Source organism: Lissotriton helveticus, chromosome 2_1 (genome assembly GCF_964261635.1).
Source record: "Lissotriton helveticus chromosome 2_1, aLisHel1.1, whole genome shotgun sequence".
NCBI lineage: Eukaryota > Metazoa > Chordata > Amphibia > Caudata > Salamandridae > Lissotriton > Lissotriton helveticus.
This window is the reverse complement of record NC_136059.1, coordinates 502,511,259-502,529,438: the sequence shown is the minus strand read 5'-3', so window position 1 is coordinate 502,529,438 and position 18,180 is coordinate 502,511,259.

The following is an 18,180-nucleotide window of genomic DNA, read 5'->3' as shown; positions in this document are numbered from 1 at the left end:
GCGCGCAGTGACGAATCCGGACTGGTCGGGTAGGACCAGTAGGGGAACTAACGGTTGCATCCTAGTTGCAATCATTTTTGCAAAAATCTTTACATCAATATTAATTATCAAGAGTGGCCTATAAGATTCACATTTATTCGGAGGCTTATCCGGTTTCAGCAGAGTCACCAGCAGGGCCTCCACGAGAGATGGTGGCAGCCTGCCCGTGTCGTACGCTTCTGCATACACTTCTAACAATCAGGGGCCAAGTTCCGATGCATAGCCTAGTAGAATTCCCTAGGCAGGCCGTCCATACCAGCTGCCTTACAAGTCAGCGACGACATTATGACCATCTTGACATCTTCTTCATCAAACAGCTGCACTAGATATTCCCGGTGCGAGTTGGAGAGCTAACCTAATGCCACATTATCCAGGTATGTGCCGATCTCCTCAGGTGACATGGCGTTTTTGGCGGCATATAGCTGGGTGTAAAATTGTACAACTGCTGCACTAATCACAGGGGTAGAGTGGTGAACAGCCCTGTCCTTGTCCTGCATCTCCTCAATGTGCTCCTGTGTTCTCAGCGCAGCCAATTTTTGCGCTAGGGATCGACTAGGATGACCCCCCTCCCCATAATAGTGAGCCGTCTTGCGGGGAGCACAGTGGAGCAACTCCTGATCCACAAATTCATTATGTTCCATGACAAGTTTTCGTTTATCCGCCAGTTTTGCCGTCGAGGGGTTGGCCTCATATTCCCATTCGAGTGTGGAGATATCGGAGGCCAGCTTTTTAATGCGGCGCCGGATATCCCGCAACACTCCAGACTGCGCCCTAATGCAAACTCCTCTAATAGTAACTTTAAACGCTTCCCAAAGCACTCCTGCGCTGTGGACCGTGCCCTCATTTTCCCTAAAAAAATTACCAATCGCCTCGGTGACGGTCTGTTTAAAAACTGGGTCTGCTAATTCAGTGGGTTGTAGGCACCACAAGAAGGGTAGTTGCTCACATGTGGGGACTTGCAGGTCCAAAGTTACCGGAGAGTGATTCGAAAGTGTTCGCGCTTCATGTTTCACCTCCGTTACCCATGTACAAACTGTCTCCGAGAGTAGTCAGAAGTCTATTCGGGACCAGGATCCATGAACCGTGGAAATATACGTACTCTCCTGGCTCTCGGGATCTCGAAGTCGCCATACATCATGTACATTTTCTGCCTCACATATCCCCCATTTATCCTCAGAAGCTTGCTTAGGTCTTGCCTCAACACTGGCCGTTCTATCTAATGTTAAATCTAGGCAGATGTTAAAGGTTAAAGTCTCCACCCCAAATAAGCACAGTGGGAGGGAATGCAGAGATTGTACACCACACATCTGAATAGAAGCAGTTCTGCCATCTCTTCAAAAAGTTCCCCCAACTTCTCCACCCCCCAACCCCCGTCCCACTTTAGCACCCCCAACTCGCCAAAGCCATCCCATCCCTCCAAATCTCTACCCCAACTAAGAACAAAGAAAAAAGTGTAGCTACGGGGTACAATCATTGGGGGCGTCTGAGAGCTTCTTACCTTTTATCTGGTAGGAGGTGGCTGATCCAAACAATTACTGCGCCTAGAGTCCAAGCCAACACAAACCACGTTAGGAGCCGTAAGAGGCAATAGTATTTGGCCCATCAATGACCTACCATCTGCAAGAGAAAAAGCAAGTACTCATCATCTGTAGGCAGCATAATTTCACAACAAAGAGGGCAAATTCTCCCCAGTCTTATACTCAATACACCAATCAGAAATTAGTGAACTGTCCCTCTGTCTTCAACAATCTTCAGTTTCGGATGTTGCTTGAGATTCTCGCCATCTCCTTTTCAGTTGTTTAGCGTGATCCATTGCGGCCTTATGAGTAGTGAAAACTTTGTAGGAGCTGTCAGAGCCTATCCTCAGGCAGGCTGGGTATAACATTGCATATGGGAACCCCTCAGTTTTCAGACATTTTTTGACAGCGCCAAACTCTCTGTGCGCCACTTGCACAGCCACGGTGAAGTCTGGGAAAAAGGTTAGAGTGTTCCCCTGATGTTCAATTGTCCCTTTCTCCCTGGCTATGCGTAGTATAGCGTCTTGGTCCCTGTAGTTAAGCACCCAGGCAATAACAGGGCGTGGCGGGGCACATAGGACTGGTCTAATGACAAGGGAGAGATGAGCGCGTTCAATAATAAACATGGGTAACAGATGAGCAGTACCAAAAATATCAGTGTTCCAACAAATGTCTCCATGTTCCCCACATTTCTGGACTCTGGCAGCCCAGTGATGTGAATATTGTTCCGCCGGGACCGAGCCTCAAAATCTTCATTCTTTGCTTGAATGAGGGAGAGGACCTTCTCTATGTTCAAAGTTTTCTTTGAGACTTCGCTTAGCCCATCCTCCGTGGCAGATACCCTTTGCTCAACCTCCCCCATGCAGGCATTCTGTTTCTCTAGCTGGGACGACATATGATGTAGACGTTGGTTGACTGCCGTCATCGTGCCCTCTATAGACTGGAGGCTGCACTGCATGGCAAGAAGTGTGGCGTCCAGAGTGGGCTGCCCAACCTCTGGGGCATCTGCCTCCGAGTCTGAAGGTGCTCTCTGGGTGGGTTTAGGAGCTTTGCACGCCTCAAACGTGAGGCGAGGTTGCAACCTATTTGTCTGGCCCATGATGGCGGCAAGGGGAAACTCCATGCCACACATAGAAGGGACAATGCCCCCCAGGCACAAGGCAGTACAGTGAATCAAACCGTGAGCTGCTGCGGTAAATGAAACCAGATAGCTCTGCCACACACAGCAGCAGGGATTAGGTGAATAGCCGCCACTTAGGCCATGGGAGTCAGCCAGGTCATGTGGATGTTACAGGGCCTCTCCTACCAGGCTGTACACAGTGCCACGAAATTCAGAGGACCAAGTAACTCAGTAGTCTATTATGTCATGGGGTAGAGGCGCTAAACTGCAACGTCCCAAGCCTCCTCTGCGGAACCAATGCATGCTATCTTCTCCCCTTGAACAAGGTTACTGGCAATGCAAGGTGAATAATAGATTCGTTTCAGGCTGGGTACACAAATCAAAGGCTTCCCTGTGGCTGTAAATAACTAGTACTCTTCAGCAGGGAGCACCCGCATGGGGTGACTGCACCTCCGCGTGCATTCCCTCGAGGCAAACGCTGTATGGAAGGGCAGGCAGGGGAAAGCAGCACCGACAGACTTTGATGCGCTATTGCGGCAATCGGTTGCCCGGCCCAGCCACACCACCACAGCAGCTCGATCACCCCAGCACCCAGCAGCAGAGTCCAGGCCGCGGACCGCACTAGGCCCACCCCGCGTCCATGAACGCAGGCCCAGCACACGCCGTGTCCCATATCACCGCCGCCAGCACCGGGGGCCCAACTGCCGTCCTCCATCGATAGGCTTCTTGCGGCGGCACGAAGTCTCCGGGGGCCCTCTCACCGCACCGCACCGTCAGAGCTCCAGGGATGCCATGGAGCCCGCCGCAGCGCCCCCAGAGGGGCAGTCAGCCGCGACCAGATCTCAGGCGCCGGCAAAGTCGCTAGCACCACTCGTGCCGCCGCCGACTTAATTCAGAGCTGGGAAGGCATCTAACCTCATGGCCTTGCAGACGCCGCCATTACGCGGCCGGGAAAGCCGGGAACGCAGATGTCGTTTCTTTCAAGGTAGCGGGCTGAGAATGGCAAGGTAAGCCCAGCAAGCAATGCAGGGGATAATATTCTATTTAATGCACCAGAGCTCCAGATGGCAAGGATCCCAGGCGGATATTTGGCGAATTTCAGCACAGCTGAGCACTGCCTCACACGGTGCGGCCATCTTGCCGTGCACCCTCTAACGCCCCCATGCATTTTAAACTTAAGAGCTACATGCAAATAGATAACCACAGCTCTAATAAATCACAAATATAATACTACACCATCCAGTCTAGGGTCTCGTTTAAGAACCTGTGTCTTGTCCATGGGGCCCTGTATGGCTCAGGCTCAGAGGGCATTAGGTCCCTCTTACATGCTTACTCTCCCTGTAGAACTCTTCGCTCTTTCAGTAAAAATCTTCTGGTAATCCCTCGCTTTTACAAAGCGAGGTGGGGAGGGAGAGCCTTCTCTTCCCTGGCGCCCAGGCTGTGGAACACTCTTCCCCCTGATTTGGCCGGACAACACTCGATTATGCTCTTTCGTAAAGCACTAAAAACCTGGCTCTTTGTAGAGGCATACCCGTAGTTCTGCACTAGAAAATTCACAAGATGTACGATTTTTCTGGCGCCTTGATGCCCCTGGGCTAAGTTGCGCATTACAAGACTCCATTCATTCATTCATTCATACACCTCTGATACATCTATTCTAGTACATTATATTGCATGCCTCAACATCATACTGGTTTATAAATTGCTTATTTAGTTAATTCTCCTTCTGCAGGAGACGGTCTCACCTACTGCTAGTGCACTTTGCAGATTCTGAATCTTGCCTGAAGCCGATAATGCTGTGTGCTAGCTAGAGGAAACCCACTACTGCAGCCACTATTTGCCCTTCGAGGAGAACAGTCATGCTTCCCGTGATAAAGACAGCCTTTGCTGTCAGCAAGGTAGGCAATGTATCTCTTCTCCCTAAGAAACTCTAGACTGCTAGTTGCTCTGCCGAAGATGCTTTCTTAGTCCATAGAAGTAAAAGTCGATATTTGTACGTTAGGTTCTAGATGACATTTTGACCATGTTAGAATTGTTCATTTTATTCTCATTTTTTCCACAATCTGCCTTCCTGCTGTTTTTATAACATTCTGTGTATTGTTTTAGATCTACTGAGAAACAGATTGTTTCTGTAGTAATACATTATTTTACTTAAAAGTGTTTGGTCTTCTTACTGCAGAGTGTGTGAGTGTGATATTGCGAATAACGAAACAGGTGTGCTTATGGTTACCACAGTGACCCTGATCCCTTCATAGGGAGTGTTAGTAACCCAAAAGCAATAACTTCATTTCAATAAAACATTGAGAAGTGTTCTGCGGAGCTACAATAGTCTTTCACATTAATTGTTGGTGCATTGAATTGAGTTCACCCGTGTCACCCATGGGTGGGAAAGCAAACCTTGTGAACATACGCCAAAGTGCTAGTATTTTTTTTATAACACTTCATATTTTAAAATGTAGGATATAGAAAAGTATTAAGAGAATGGGCACTCTAAAGAACAAGATATTGAAAAGCGAATTTGGATGTAGGTGAGGAATTCATTACCTAACCCAGTATTTTTAGACTAAATCACTAAAATCACTAAAATCACATACTCCACACATTTGTGAAAACAGTTTCAATTTAATATTTAAAAAAACACTACAGCTAATGCATGTGTATAGATCATGTTCTGTAGCCTGCATTCATTGAAAATTCTGTGATTTCTCCAGCTCTGTGTCTAGGAATATGGTGTATCGTCTGACCTTACTTGTGTCATCAATGTAGAATAAAGAGAGATTAGAGTCTGACTTCATTAGGCATCCTCCCCACCAAGGTTTTTCAATTTTGACCACCTATCTTTCAGGTTTCGGCTTAGAGTAGTCTTGTTAACTGAGCCACATTCACTGCAAGCTTTTAACCTAGACATGAGTTCTAACTGCCACTGCCTTCCATTCAAATTAGGCTCACTGATGTACAGCTCAAGTGTGAGATCCTGCACTGTCTACATGCAGACATGTGTACACACCTGTGTGCAACCGTATGACGGCTGAGCTAGTTGGACCAATGTCTAACTGAGTCAGGTATCTTCCTACAGTTAGCCTGTCGAAGATGGGACCTTGAGTGAATTGGTTATGGCTTGTTCAGACCTTATAATGTATTTGAGCGTCCGCAAACAAATACCTCCATTTCGCTTTGATTATAGAGTAAATCTGTAGTGCACTGCTCTGCGTCTGTAGCGCCTCACTTTAAATTTATATTGCTTTACTGTATACACAATATAGGTGAATCCTACATCAAAATGTTGACTTTGCTTTAGCTCAACATAAAGAAAAGATAAAAAAATCTCTCTCTATGTTTAAAAAAGTCTCAAGTACAAATCTAGCACTAATTTGGCCATAAGTACACTCATTTAAATTTGAGTTTTATAGCATTTTTCTGAGATTTGAACTGCTTTGCTGGGTTAAGTTATTTGCTCCTCCAGACAGAAGGTAGATCAAAGCTTCACCCTAAAAATTTACCATTTGTAGGGGATTAGCCTACATCTGTCAGAGAAGAGGGTGATTGTGAAATTGGAATAAGGCAATTAACTCACACTTACTGACAAGTATCCTACAGTGGCCAGATGGGAACAGGGAGATATTTCGAAGGGAAGGAACCTGTTTTCTGCATCAATTAGGGGCAGAGTTGAAGGTTCAGGAAGAGCAGCTTTACTGAAAAGTCTTACAATTCTGAGCAGGGGTTGATCCGGGTGTAAAGGGATGATATGGCATATTTGGAAATGGCAGAGATGCCCACCTACTACAACTTCCCAAATCCACTGTTACACCCTTGCACAAAGAAAAATCTCTGAGAGAAGAGGGAGTTATAGAGGAAGATAGATGGGTCAGCATACCGACAAACCCCTGTCTAGAGAGGACTCGGGGCTTGTACTTCTAAGGATTTTTGTGTCCAGGACCAGTGACATGTGCCTGTCTCCTCCTTCTGAAGGACAATAGCGTGTGGACATGCTGTGTACTGTGGAAGAGTGGCTTCCTTGGAACCTCTGTGGACCAGCTATTGCTGTAGGCCCCCTACAAAGGATACTTCCTGATTAGTGCAAGAACACACATGTGGCCTGCTAGTGGCCAGAAAGCCTTGGTACCTGAGGAGTGTAGACAGGCAGTGTGGATAGCCCTGAGACTTCCAGGCTCGGCTGCCAGAAGAAGCTTGGTCAAGGGGACTGCTGGGGGACTGTAGGGCTGGAGGGTAGGACTTTGTGTTCACCAATCTAAATCAGAGATAAGCTCCATTATGACGAAAATTAAATAGTTTAGAGGCCAGGTGGCCTAAAAGGCTTGGCTGCAGCATGCCACCAGGAGCAATAAGCCGAGAACCCCATTCAAATCACGCCAAAGTATCTAGTGAAAACTGCATATTTTTAGGCCCCTCATGTGAGGGATGCCCAAAAGTCTGAGCAAACCATCATACCACATCAAACGGTGCATCCAACATCCTACTTCCCTGCTCTTTTGGTATTTCACCATCCGAAAATGGCTCATCATGCCTCCCCCAGTCAACTGCCTTCACTCCCTGTGCATGTTTGTGAGGATCAGACGTGCTGGAATGTCAGTTTATCACGCTCATTTTACGATTCCATCCTCACTGCTAGCTCCTCTTCTGGCACAGGGGAACTGTGCCAGGCTTGTGGAAAACCCACAGTGACAATGATGACTGTAGGTTTCCACAGTAAAAGGAAAGAAAAATGTTTTCTTAGCTACCAAGGTTTCAGATTGCTATGTGTGACATTTTCATAATTTCAGTGTTATTATGAGTGATATTTAAACAACTATAAGTGACACTTTCTCACGAGCAAAAGCAAGCAATAAAGACGAGGGAAAATAAATATCAGAAATTGCACTCATTTGAAGAACAAGAAACTCTAAGAATATCTTAAAACTGATTCAAAGCACCAGAAATGGAAGGACACTAACATAGGGGCTGATTCACAGAACTAACTTAAGACAAAATCCTAAACTTACTACTTTTGGTATTCACAGAAGTTAGGATTTTGTCTTAGGACAGACTTAAGACTGACTTAAGACAGACTTAAGACAGAATCCTAACTTAAGTCTGTCTTAAGTCTGTCTTAAGACAAAATCCTAACTTTTGTGAATACCAAAAGTAGTAAGTTTAGGATTTTGTCTTAAGTTAGTTCTGTGAATCGGGCCCTGAGTGCTCAGTTTACTTGGTCTCATGATCAGGATGTGCTAAAAGTAAATTAAATACGTTTTGGAGAAGGTACTAGTGACACTTAATCTGTAGTGAGGAGCAGGTTACTGGACAGATAATAATCAAACATTCCAGTGAGCTTCTTTTATTCTTATATCACCCTGTTCACATCACACTCTATCAGCCCTCATTGTCCTTCTCTCATCAACACAGCCTTTCATGTGAGGGTTAGGGCTGCACAATTAGGAAGATTATAGCGGTGCTCCAAAGAGGCTGCGCGAGACACTGTAGACGGGCCTCAGGGATGTGCGCCGGAGGGCCACGCCAATGGGAAGGGACATCAGTGCACTTAGCATATTTCAAGGACATACGGAGTGGACTGAGGCTTTTCTGGGTAACCAAATTGGGGGAAGCAAAAGGGTCACAGGTATCCCCAGAGATGGTGTTTGGTGGGCAGAGTAGGTAAGGAGGGGGAAGAAGGGAAGAGGGCCTACCCAGAGATGCTTCCTGACAGTGTGAAAGGCTGGCACACGAGGCTAGGGCTTGAGGAAGCCAAGTAGAAGACGACTGGAACGGAGTCTTGACTTACTCTGTCAGCCGCGAGTACCATTGACTATACAGGCCTGTGCGATGACTCCCCGGCCACTCCGACCAACTCATGCCGTGGAAGCATTGGTTGCAGTGCACTGGACTGAAGGGCAGCTCTTGATGCAGTCATGGAGCAGTGAGCACCACTTTCCAGCAGTGGTCACCATCCGATCCAAATAATTATCCCGGCGGGGCAGGCAGTACGAGCTGCCAACCAACTTTAAGCTTATGCCACAAATGCGTGCCTGCGCTGGCCCGCCTATGCTGTTGAAACATCAAAGACAACAATTCCTTCTATGTGTATTTTGACAAAACGATAATAAATCATACACTATTCATCCACGCATACCAGTATCACCCAAAAGTGCTGACCGTTTGCAAAAATCCAATATATGAATTCTGCAAAATCAGTTAAAAAGACATATGAAGAGTGCATATGATAAAAGCATTGATTATTTCAAGATAAAATAACTCTCTAAATAGAGAGCCACATCAAAAGTTCACAAAGATCGAACAAATTGTTACAAAAATCGCAGTGAATGAACGTGGGAGAATATCATAGACATTAATGTTACACATGAATCACAAATAAATTCATTGGTCAAACTATTTTGTACAGTCTCTTGTTTGGCCAAGATAGGGTTGATTAAGTGTTTTTGTAGAACCAGCGTGACGCGTTTCAGTGGATTAAAATGATCCGACCACTTTCTTCAGGAAAAAGACTTGGGCCCCCATTAGGATGGCGGGCGGACTTTGCCCGCCATCCTCGTGCAAAACAAGACCGCCCGCCATAGGAGCGGCGGTCCCGCGTTGGGCATTAGGATGCGCCCGCCACACTGGCGAGACTATAACTTGCGCACCCGCAATGCACTGCTGATGATATCACATATTACATCACTCATGACATGGTCAGTGACATCACTCATGAAATCACTGATGACATCTCAAATGACATCACTGGAGACATCACCGATGACATCACCTTTGTGAAAGAGTGGCAGACCTCCTCTCACCCTAATATTACCTTTGATACACACATTCAAAAATAGGAACTAACATTTTTTTTTAAATGGAGATGCCAATACCAGTTACAACAACTTATTTAGTAATTCGAACTTCTACATACACATTCACTCATTCACCAGTAGTTCTATATACTCACTCATACATGTACTCATACACGTAATCATCCTGTTACACACCTACACTTATACATAGAGTTATTCACACACATACACACACATGGAAATAAACTATCAAACATGCATTTACTTGCATATACAGGTTTATACTCACCACTACACTTATTTCTACAGAAACGTACACATACTTACTCTCTTAAACGTCAAATTTTCCGAGGCCAGTGGTGTGCGTGGAGCTTTAGCTCGAGTTATTATTGAAAGTGGCTTATCAGGGACTGCATTTATATTTACTCGTCTTGAGACCTCTCAATTGACATATATATATATATCTAATGACGATAGTTGGATACTTTCCGATTTGACACACCCCATGGCTCTTTATTTAGTCGCATCACGGAACCTGTGACTAGTGGCTGCACTTTTATATTGGTGCATCTTGTTCTATTTATTCATACTTTATACAGTATTGACATTGGACTAATACCTTTTGAAACTCTGCCCTGACGAAGCTCCCATGGTTGGGGAGCAAAACGCGTTGGCTGTCTTGTGCACTTTGAAAAAAAGAAAATAAAAGAAACATTTATTTTTGCAAAACTCTGGTTTCTTGCAATTTACTTTGCGTTTGGTGCTGCCTCCACTTTTTGTTCGAATTGCTTATCTGGGTTTCCAGTGGGACCGAACCACAGCAAGTCCTGGAGGTTGGACAGCACAAAAAAACTTGAATACTCTTACGGGACTTTGGAAATTTGAGGTGCTTTTCTTTTCGGATCCGCTGTGGAGATTCCTTTGCTTCTTACTCTCTTAAACAATCAGTTATAGAAACACATACTTATTTATACAGGAACTCTTCCTATCTGTCACTGTCATATATCTTTACCTATATACATCACTATTCACATATACTAATTTAAAACGTATGTACTTACTCATAAAGACACTATTGAGGCAGTCATTCAGTTAGTAACACACCCATACACACACTCATTCACCCATACAGTACTGCACACATGCTGTCTTCAAAACACATACAAACAGTAAGTCACTCATTCATGCATCTGTGCACTAAATAATACCCCCACCGAACCATAGAGACACGTATTCTGATACTCAAAATTCCAAATATTAACCCATATAGACACTCATGTAGCTACTCACTAACCCATGCAGCCCCTTATACACAAAGTGAGACACTGATAGAGATATTTACATATTTAAAGATTACTCGCTAATACATATATTCACTAAGATATACTTAATAAGTCAGTTATGCAATCATTTTTACAAAAAAAACATCTATTTAGACACGTATTTACCCATTTATTCTTCCATCGGCCTTTAGATATACATATATAAAAAATATTTATTTTTCAGAAAGACACACATTCACTGGATGATGTCATCAGTGATGTCATTTGAGATGTCATCAGTGATGTCATGAGTGATGTCACTGACCATGTCATGAGTGATGTAATATGTGATGTCATCAGCAGTGCATTGCGGGTGCGCAAGTTATAGTTAGCGGAACTAACTATAACGGGGGAATTTCAAAGGTTTTGTACGAGTGAAATGTCCAGCTAACTATAACATGGGTCAAACCTATGGTTTTTCAGTGAATTTCTAAGGTTTTTTAAATGCTAATTCCTAACCATAATGTGCCTGAAACCTATGGTTGTTTCAGGGAATATATATATATATGCACTGGAAAACTAAACACCCACTTCCTTTACAAAGAAATGGAAAGTTTGCATCTCTGCAGCCTCTCTTATTTTTCACCTTAGTCATCTTCCGCTCAATCAACACAACATCCACAAATACACACACCTACTTGCTACCTTCCTTGACTGAGCTTATCAATTATTCTTCTTTAATTCAAATTCAAAGTGCAGGCCCTTTATTCAGCCTTCTTGGTAACTACTACCTGTGAATAGCAGTGGGTGATTTGCACACTTCCGTCCTTTCTTGCATCTTTTCTACCACACACTGGGGCATATTTACAAGCCCTCTGCGCCACTTTTGCATCATTTTTCCCACGGGCTTGTAAATCTGCCCAACTGTGTGTACTTTATGCACTAGCTTTCTTCCTTAGATGTGGTACTCGTTTCTCTTGCTCCCACTGCGGAATCCAACACCCTATCTGTGTAATGAGCTGCAAATCTAAAGATCCATTTCACTGACAATGCAGTGGGTAGTTTGCGTCTCTCCAGCCTTTCTTATTTTTCACGTTTTTCATCTTCCATTCAATCTACACATCATCTACACATACACACATCTACTTGCTGCATTCCTTACCTGTGATTATCAACTATTCTTCTATTTTATATTCATATTCAAAGTGCAAGCCCTTTATCGAGCCTTTTTGTAGTAACTACTGTTCCAGGAATTCTGCTCCTACACAGAACTGTGCATAAAGACTTAGGGCCTCAGTGAATTATGGTGTACCAAAACTCACCTTACAACACAAACACCCTACCAGACTAGCAATCAGTGACTCATTGGTTCTTCGTCCTAGAGCAAAAACACCAATGACTAGTCAACCCATAACATGCAACTTAGATTACATCAAGTAAGGTGGATAACAAGAGCACTCTTTCATTATAGTCTTACACCAGTCCAAAACAAGGAGTAAATAAAGACACGTGCACGTTTGAAATGTTTATTTCTAATGCCATAATCTCATGCACAGTACCTTAGATAATACAACCAAAGATATTATCAGAAACAAGGTTGTCAGCATTGTTACTATTCTATAAAATACAAAGGGAAAAAGCATCCTATAATGCTAAAGGTAAACAAATTTAAAATATACCTGCATTTCACCCTCCCTACCTAGCAAGTTAGTTTATAACTACAGAAAGTCTCATAGGATTACATAGGCAGACCCATACCTCTGGTACTCAGCAGTAGTGGATCACATTGAGTGCTGCACAAACTGTCAAGATACGAATGTTCTCCAACTGTGTGTAACTTTGCCTCCACAATGCATTATAAAACGCCCCAGTATCAGAGGCGCCACAGCTGCATATGTGTTATGGCTCGAATGTGCGAGGAACATTCTGAATAACAAACACAGTATTCAAGATAACTTTGATGTGCCATGCTCTCACTACACACACTAAACTAGCGAGGCAGTCTACAAATGTAGCATACCAAATTATTCTCATGTAAAGCAAAATACTCAGCCTTCTCTAAACAATATCACAAGTGCGTGTCGTGTGCAAAGCAGAGCAGGAAAGCAAAAATGGAGTTTAAGCTTCTAATAAACCCATGCTAACTTAACACGGTGTGAGTGCAAGGCTCAGCCCACGACACCATCCCTCGATCGAAGCACGTGATATAAACGTAGGCGAATTAGGAACGCAGAGTCCAAGCCTAAAAAGCAGAGTCAAGTTCAAATTTGCAAAAAAAATGATTCGCTGTTTGATAGAAAACAGTAGCTAAATAATAAAGAATACGTAGAAAAATCAAAGAGTCTTAATCCAACAGCGTATAAGCACAGTATGTAGCAACAGCTTCCAACAGGAAGTCATTGTTCTCATCTGAAAACATTTCAGCCATCCAATTCAATAGTGAGAATGAACATACATGTTCCTCAATGACCGGAGCCTCTATCACCATCGGAGGAAAACTCGGGTCATCTTTAATTTAACTGCGTGCCAAGAAGTCATGCGCCGCTGCAAAAACATTCCAACGTCCCATTATTCCAAGTATCGCTGCTAAGGCCATAATCCCGCCGCCAGAACAGAGCAAGTCATCAGCTGGTCATAATCCGCATTGGGAGACACCGTACAGCAGAGACACAAATCCAGGGCCTAGCCGAAATCGCAGCTCAGGCAATGGAAGACAGGTTGAACGCATGTGAAAAAGGAGAATCGAAATGATAATCCATAAACTGCACTCAATGTAGCCAGAGGCAGCGCTCCATAATAACTAAGCATTCAGTTGCGGACCAGCATCAGCCGGGACAGATTGTCGTCTGCTGCAAGATGTGCATCCATATTTAAGTAAAAAAATTAATAAAAGCACACCGGCAACTAATGCGAGTATTAAGCGGTATCCACCAAAGATGCTGGAAAAAATCGAATGAAAAAATCCCGAAAAGACACCAAATATAGTTTGAAAAGAAGTCACAAGGCCACTGCTTCTAACTTTAAAAAAGTAAGGTAACCCCGTAGTCAAGGACGCATTAAAGATACTCTAAATTAACTCCCCAAAATTCAGGAGCACATCTGTATTTAATAAATCATGCACTTCTGTGCAGGTGTTTACTACATGAAGGACAAATGTTTCTCTAGCAGATGTAAGAGCGACCTCTTTTTGAAACAATAGCGCTCTTATACGACTCATTTGGTTGACTCTGCTTTCAAGGTCAGAATCGACGGCCAGATGGAAACATCCAGCTTCCCATGCAGAGGAGTAAACACAACTTTTTTATAGCAAACCACACGCTCAGTTACCGTAATCATGTAAGCGATGCCTGCTAACATCGCACAATAATCTGCATTATTTCAAAGTAAATAACTCCCGTTTCCAGTAAACTGAACGTTGGTATGATAGCAGGTGTCGGAGTGCCTTTCAAAACTCAGTCAAAATTAGGCGCAGCTTCATTACAAGAGCCATGGAATTGTATGTGTCTACCAATTAAGGAGTGATCTGGAGCTATTGTGCAATCCTCGCCATTCAGATAGACTTCTTTTCCCTCCCTCAGGCACCTAAATGTAAATGATAGTAACCAAGCTTCATGGAGATAAGCGCTGCCTAAAGAACCATATCTGCCAATAGCATAGTATTTCATGCAAACCTCAAACTTAAACATGCTAAAAAGTAACGTTATGATACTGTGGATAAGCCACACTCCTGAATCAGATCTCCAATGAGTGACCACTTCTAACCATTCTCATAGCATGCCCTGTGCTCTGATTTGACAGTGAGAGAGTGATCGCACCATAGTTTGTACTGCTAATCATTCTCAGCATACGCTACGAATACGCTTTCATGTTACGCGTCGCATTAAAGCTTCCATGTGATGTCATGTACGGCGCCCGTACTCAAAAGATGAGAATGTTTTTAATTGTTTAAAAACATATATTCATGTATTTAATGACCATACTAACAGAATACATTATCTATGATAATTATGAAATCATTTTTTTTTAAGTTTCAAAAATCCTATATTACTTCTATATTGTATGAGAGGGGCTGCGTGGCCCTCCGCCTGGTGCCCTGGAGTCCACCACACCCAGACCCGTTTCATAAGCAAGCGTGATCGTCACCACGAAACCATTAGCACGCATATGGCTTTACCACACATGCTTTTACAACTAGTATGCATTTACCACGCATGATAAACGCATAATCTTAATAATGTCTTTGTGTTGACGAACACGCGTTGTAATGGCTGTGACTTACGTCCTTCAAATTAGTTTCGAGGTATACGTGTGACCAAGTCTGATAAGATCGGAGGCCAAGGACAAACACTGTGGTGTCTGTGGCATGAAATCTCATCGATCACAGACAAATGTATATGTCTGTATATATGTATATCTGATATATATGTTGTTGCCCCTAAGGTATGGCCTAAAGGCCCATAGACCAGAGTATTGTTGGGGTTTTCATATTTGCACCAGACAGTTTGATAAAGAAGATTAAGTGTAAGCAGAATGGGCTATCCTGCCATGAAGCTGCAGGAGCCGCTATACTCAGCCTCACCTACATTTTAAAGGACTTGCCTCTAGCACACACAAAGGAGCCTGATACCAGCGTTCTGTCACCCCAGACTTCTTGAAGCCTTGGCAGAGGAAAGGAAGAACTTTCCAGACCCAGATGTGGGAGTAGCCCAGGATAGGATGTCCCCCCACTTAAAAGACTGACACCAGGTATAAATATTGGATCCTTAGAATACATTTTCAATACATTCCTGGACCTGTGTGAGACTTTGTTAGACTGCCTGGATCCCTAGAGGACTGCCCTGCTGCTTGAAGGCATTTCTTACTGCTTGAATGAGATCTGGACCTTCTCCTTGAACCACCAGAAGTGACTCCAAAGGCTATTTGCCTAGCCTCCTCTGTGAGCTAGAGGGACATTTCAAGCTCCAAAGACTTTGCGCTCTGCACCTGGCCTCTGCTGGAGTGAGTCCTAAGCCACCAAGGGGTACCCCCATAGTCCCGGCCCCTTGGAATTGATGCTAGAGGTGCTACTGCTACTCAAAGCTAAAACATCAGACTTTTAACCAAAAAGTAACCTGAAAACCGGTAGAAGACTGGGACCTACCTGCCAGTCCATCCACCCAAGGTGCATCGCCGGTTGGCCTGAGTTTGTGGCAGCTTCTCACTACATTCTACCCCACAGCAGCAAATCTTGTTCAGCAGGACCTCTCTGCAATGATATGTGGCCTTGTGGAGCTCTTCTTGGCAAAAGCCTGCATGTGAGAACTGGGGTTGCCCCGGAAGAGATTTTTGACTTCCAAAAAATAGACAAAGTCCAAAGATAAAATTCTTCACTATGACTCCATACAGCGATGCCCAATGATGAAGCCTCCTCCCCGGACACTGTCTGCTGTCCGGGCACTGGGGTTCGGTAAACATCGTTTACAACATGATGTTTACACCGCAGTGCTTTTACAACGATGCCATTACAACGCAAGTCGTTACTACGACTTGCGCTGGATGGCGCTGTTGGGCAAGGAATGTTGTAATTTTATATTCCAACACCTTCCCTACTGTTACGTGGACTGGTGTTTGAATATAAAATTATAATATTCCAAAATCCGCGCCCTGCAACGCAAGTCGTTGTAACGACTTGCGTTGTAATGCCCGCGTTGTCAAGTACCGCGATCTTTTAGATTGCGTTGTACTGACATACATCCGGTTCAGTGCAGCAGCAGACGGAACACTGGGCTGACCTGCTGGACAGGAAGCAGGACCTGCTTCACCTGCTGGGCGTCGAGAGTGCAGGGCTTGGTGAGTAATTATTTATTTTTTGTGTTCTACAATGCAAATATATATTTTTCAAAATAGTATGCTGCTCACACTCAGGGGTAAGTTTAGTTCATGTTACCAATAATATATGATCCAGCTTGAGCTTTCCAGGTGCTTGGTGCTACCTAATCATACTTGTTGGTGCTTGCTTGGGCTGATTACTTAAGAAGCCATGCAGACTACTCTGTTCTGTCACTAATATAGTGATAGTAATATGAGTGAGTTAGCTTTCTCTGTGCCTTTCTTTATGTAGCTTACACAGTTCCAGTCTCCCAGTGATGTGTAGTATATATCTATGCATTGAAAATGGAGACTGAGGTGGCCCATCAAAGGGGGTAGAGAAGCAAGCATCATTCGATGCAATGGATTAGTAGCTCCAAATGTAGTTTAGATGTAGGAAATTTGGAATAGGGGTTAGGTTTAGAAAATTAGGAATAGGTGAAATAAATACTAGTACTATAGGCAATCTGATTTAGAAAAGTCCCCACTATTAGAATATTTTGCCTTGTTCACCTTTTTATGCTGTCTCCTTTTTTTCAACTCCTCTATCTAATGTCTAATTTTTCTGTAGCCTACTTTGTCTTGTCTGTACTAGGCTGTAGCTTTCTTCTGCTTTGTTAATAAACTTTTCTTTCCCCTTATATATCTTTTGGTACTGTAAGACTAACAGAACAGATTTTTCGTAAACTACTGTTAAGGTTGCAGGCCCAAGTAATCTATTATTCGCTACACATGTTTGTTGGGAAGGCTTCCTTTTTTTTGCTCATGCTCAAACAGATAAAACAAGGGAGCAGCCATGGTGGTGCCCCCCCAATGCTATGTTATCATTCATTTATATAATATATCAGCAGTTTCCATGATAGTGCAGCATGGCAGGAATGTATGAGGTCCAATTGCATCTGCCAGCCAAGACCATATGTCCTTCATTGGCCATTATTTCACCCATTTAATGACACAGAGTCATCATAGCTCTGCCCCTCCATTACAAAACATTTTTGTTTGGCTTGTCTATCTGGCTTTTCTAACATTGTCAACCAACATTCCGCCCAAAGTGAGAGTTTTGATAGAAGATACTGCTAACCAAACTGTAGTGAGGCATTGCAGTTCTATTTTGAAAAATAATAATAATAAGGGGTGGCGTATCTGGCATCTAACATCTGCCATTTCTAGCCACACAGACCACCAGTGCCGCGACCAGCAACAGGGCCAGTGCACCAGACGCAGCAGAGCAGGTGGTTGGAGGGGGAGTCTCAGCGGTAACGGGGATGGTTGGTAGTGAGTCAAATTGCTTGCTCCGGGAATGAGATGCAGACGAGAGCTTGCGTGTGGAGGAGGGCACAGAAGAGCAGACCACTAATAGGTGGAACTGTCCCGTGGTGGAACAGTGCATGCTGACAAGGTCAATGAGGTCACTCACCTACTTTGCTTGCTTGTTTTTATCAAAGTTTATGTTCAAAGTGGGGGATGTTTTAATTTTTTGTCTACTCTCTTAACTCACTGTATTTGCTAAGCAAGGCAGATATCTCACCCATCATCTAACATCACCTCCCTGCCCATTACATTTCACCACCCGTGACCTAACTGCAGCATGGTTCAATTTGGCACTGTGC